This window comes from Apium graveolens, chromosome 5 (genome assembly GCF_009905375.1).
Source record: "Apium graveolens cultivar Ventura chromosome 5, ASM990537v1, whole genome shotgun sequence".
NCBI classification, from domain to species: Eukaryota; Viridiplantae; Streptophyta; class Magnoliopsida; order Apiales; family Apiaceae; genus Apium; species Apium graveolens.
In genome coordinates, this window is record NC_133651.1 from 117,546,604 (window position 1) to 117,551,329 (window position 4,726).

Genomic DNA, 4,726 nt, shown 5'->3' on the forward strand with positions numbered 1-4,726 from the left:
ATCTGAGGACCAGGGAAGCCATAATCAGGACAATAGAAACCAAGAACACAGTGAAGAGGAAGATGAGGATTATGTGGAACAGGATGACTCCCTGTATGAAGAGGAGGAGGAAACATATGATGTTGAGGGATTTGAGATAGAGGCTGAAGAAGGAGAAACCGAGGTTGAGCAACCAGTACCAAACCCAGGCATGGATCCCATGAGCCAGTTCATGCAGCTCCTAAGGCAGAATTTGGAACGTCAACCCAACCCACCCCCTCAAGGAAATAACAATACTGTGGCAAACTCTTTCAGGGCTTTTAAGTCCCTTAAGCCCCCTGAGTTCCACGGATCAGCCGACCCAGTTGAGGCAAGGGCATGGTTAAAGGAAATGGAGAAATCTTTTGAGATTTTGAGTACCGATGAGGCACAGAAGACTGTATTTGCTACCTACCTTCTGAAAGGAGAAGCTAACTACTGGTGCGAGGCCAAGAAAAATATGGAGACAGACGCTATTATAACCTGGGAGAGATTTAGTCAGTTGTTTCTGGGGAAGTATTTCCCGAGGTTTATGGAAAACCAGATGGAGCTCAAGTTCTTGGAGCTAAAGCAGAATAACTTGTCTGTAGCAGAGTACGAAGCGAAATTTACTGAGTTATTAAGGTTTGTGCCGGAGTTTGTGAGCACCGAGGAAAAGAAAGCTAGGAGGTTTCAGCAGGGACTGAAACCGTGGATTCAGAATAGGGTGGCAATCCTTGAGCTTACGGACTATGCCACTCTGGTGCAAAAGGCAACGATTGTAGAAGTCGGAAGTGAACAGATGCAGAAGGAAAGAGAGAAGAAAGGAATAAAGAGGAAAAGTATGAGCACGGGTGAGGTTCCGCAGGAAGGAGCTTCCCAACTAGATTTAATCGAGGAGCAGTGTCCCTACCAGGAAGGAACACTGAGTTTAAGCGGCCAATGAGTGTGAGTGTGAGCCAGGGCGGCCAGAAGTCAAGAATGTCCTATTCCAACCAGTCTCAACCCCCATTGCCAGCCTGTAACATATGTGGAAGGAATCACACTGGGGAGTGTAAAGGAAAGCCAGTAACCTGCTTTAAGTGCGGTCGGGAAGGCCACTATTCAACTAAGTGCCCATCATCAATCCCTGTCGTCATTCCAACCGCCACTTGTCATCAGTGTGGACGCCCGGGTCATTGGAAGAGGGAATGCCCAATGAACAAACCAGCAGCTTCGGGAGCAAGCAGGGGTGCTTCTAATAAGCCACCTACTGCGAGGACTTTCAACATGATAGTCCAGGATGCTATGAAAGATACAGATGTGATAGCAGGTACCCTTTCTCTAAATTCAGTCAGTGCAAATGTTTTATTTGATTCGGGAGCAACTAAATCTTTTATATCAAAGGACCTTGCGCGTAAGTTAAGACTTAAGGCTGAACCCTTGATAGAACCCTTGCAAGTAGAAATAGCCAATCAGGAAATTATTCCTGTTAACCAGATTCACCCCGCCTGTGAGATAGGCATAGGGGAGCAATCCTTTAGTGTTGATCTGATTCCTTTTAAATTAGGGAAGTTTGATGTAATTTTGGGAATGGACTGGCTATCTAGCAACGATGCTCAGATAGACTGTAAAGGGAAGAAAGTTAAGTTAAATGTCCCAGGGAAGAAAGAAGTTATATTTAGAGGAAAGAGGCAGACGCAGAAATTTTTGACTATGGCCCAGGCCAAAAGGATGCTACGAAAAGGAAGTGAGGCTTACCTAGCCTATGTGGTGGACACGCAGAAGGAGGTGCCCAACTTACAAGATATTCCAGTAGTCAACGAATTTGAAGATGTATTCCCACAAGACCTTCCGGGATTACCACCCGATAGAGTGATTGAATTTGCTATTGAGTTGGCCCTAGGGACGGCGCCAGTTTCAAAAGCACCTTACCGGTTAGCCCCGTTAGAAATGAAGGAATTAGCTATCCAATTGCAGGAACTCTTGGATAAGGGTATGATAAGACCCAGTGTGTCTCCATGGGGAGCACCAGTTTTATTTGTTAAAAGAAAGATGGGAGCATGAGGCTGTGCATAGACTATCGAGAGTTGAACAAGCTAACCATAAAGAACAGGTACCCATTACCTAGAATAGACGATCGGTTCGACCAGCTAAAGGATGCTGTTTATTTTTCCAAGATCGACCTGAGAACTGGATATCACCAACTAAAGATTAAACCCGAAGATATTTCCAAGACAGCGTTCCGTACCAGGTATGGGCATTATGAGTTCTTGGTAATGTCCTTTGGATTAATCAACGCCCCAGTGGCTTTCATGGATTTAATGAATAGAGTATTTAAGAAGTACTTGGACAAATGTGTGATAGTTTTTATTGATGATATTTTGATCTACTCAAGGACTGAGACAGAACATGCAGAGCATTTGAGGATAGCTCTAGGAATACTCAGAGAGGAGCAGTTGTATGCCAAATTCTCGAAGTGTGAATTCTGGCGGAATGAAGTACAGTTTTTAGGACATGTGATAAATAAAGAAGGAGTATTGGTCGACCCCTCCGAGATAGAGGCGGTCTCAAATTGGGAAAGGCCAACCACACCCACAGAGGTAAGGAGTTTCATAGGATTGGCCGGCTACTATCGTAGATTTGTACAGGACTTTGCGAAGATCGCAGCCCCTTTGACACGACTTACTCGTAAGACAGAGAAGTTTGAATGGACGCAGAAATATGAGAACGGTTTTCAAGAATTAAAGAAAAGGTTGATAACGGCTCCGGTGTTGGCATTGCCGGACGGAAAAGGAGATTTTATGATATATAGTGACGCGTCGCACAAAGGATTAGGATGTGTGCTTATGCAGCACGGTAAAGTGATTGCGTATGCGTCGAGACAACTGAAGGAATACGAGATTAGATATCCTACTCATGACCTTGAGCTCGCGGCAATAGTATTTGCCTTAAAAATTTGGAGGCACTACTTGTATGGAGAGAAGTGCGAGATTTTCACAGACCATAAGAGCCTCAAGTACATATTTACGCAGAAAGAGCTCAACATGTGCCAGAGGAGATGGTTAGAACTAATCAAGGACTATGATTGTGAGATTCTCTATCATCCAGGGAAAGCCAATGTGGTGGCTGATGCCCTTAGTAGAATGGAAAGACTCAGAATGATAACGACTTCGGAAGAATTGATAAGGGATTTTGATAAAATGGAAATAGAAGTAAAGGTAACCGGAACCGGAACTGAAAAGCTTTTTGAGATCTCAATGCAGCCAGAGTTATTGGAAAAGATCAGATTGTGCCAAGAGAAAATAATGAATGAAGGCAGAGAGTCAATGACTGGAGAGGAGATCCATACTGAGAAAGATGATAAAGGGATAATGAGGTACTCCTACCGGATTTGGGTTCCAAATGTTCAAGAGCTTAAAGATGAGATTTTGGATGAAAGCCATAGTTCAAGGTATTCCATTCACCCGGGAAGTACCAAGATGTATAGGGATTTGAAGGAATATTACTGGTGGCCCAACATGAAGAGGGACGTAGCAGAATGGGTAAACAAATGTTTGACTTGCCAAAGGGTAAAGGCAGAGCACCAAAGACCCAGTGGACTCTTACGACCCCTGGAGATTCCCGAATGGAAATGGGAACAGATAGCGATGGATTTTGTTGTAGGCTTGCCAAGGACGAAAGCCAATCACGAGGCCATTTGGGTAATTATAGACCGACTGACAAAGTCAACTCATTTCATTCCTATTAATGAGAGATACACAGTCGATAGACTGGTGGACATTTACCTTAAGGAAATAGTGACGCGACATGGAGTCCCAGCGTCCATTGTCTCAGACCGAGACCCCAGGTTCAACTCCAGATTTTGGAGGAGCTTTCAGGAATGTGCGGGGACCAAGTTAAATATGAGTACCACGTACCATCCCCAGACGGATGGACAGAGTGAAAGGACCATCCAGACACTAGAGGATATGTTGAGAGCATGTGCAATAGACCTTAAAGGAAGTTGGGATGATCACTTGCCGTTGATCGAGTTTTCTTATAACAATAGCTTTCATGCTAGCATCGGAATGCCGCCTTATGAGGCCCTGTACGGAAGAAGGTGTCGATCTCCCTTATACTGGGATGAAGTAGGAGAGCGGAAGATGCTCGGACCCGAAGTGGTCCAAAGGACCAAAGATATAGTGGATCTTAAGAGAGGGCGACTTGTAGCAGCCCAAGACAGACAGAAGAAATATGCAGACCTAGCCCGAAAGGACAAGGAATATGAAGCAGGGGACTTAGTACTGTTGAAAGTATCCCCTTGGAAGGGATTAATGAGGTTCGAAAAGAAAGGAAAACTAAGCCCAAGATACATTGGACCTTTTGAGATATTAAGACGGATTGGAAAGTTAGCTTACGAGCTAGCCCTACCCCCTAATTTGCAACAAGTTCATAATGTGTTCCATGTGTCAATGCTAAGGAGGTATCATCGGGATGCCAGGCACATAGTGGAGTACGAGCAGGTGGATATGCAGCCAGATCTAACTTACGTGGAGAAGCCAGTAAGGATTATGGATAAGAAGGAGCAGGTGCTTCGGAACAAAGTGATCAAGCTAGTCAGAGTACTATGGCAGAATCATAATGTGGAAGAATCAACTTGGGAACTAGAGAGCACAATGCTAGAAAAGTACCCCCATTTGTTTTCTGTTTGATTCCGGGACGGAATCCTTTTAAGGAGGGGAGACTGTAATAACCCCAAAATTTTCAA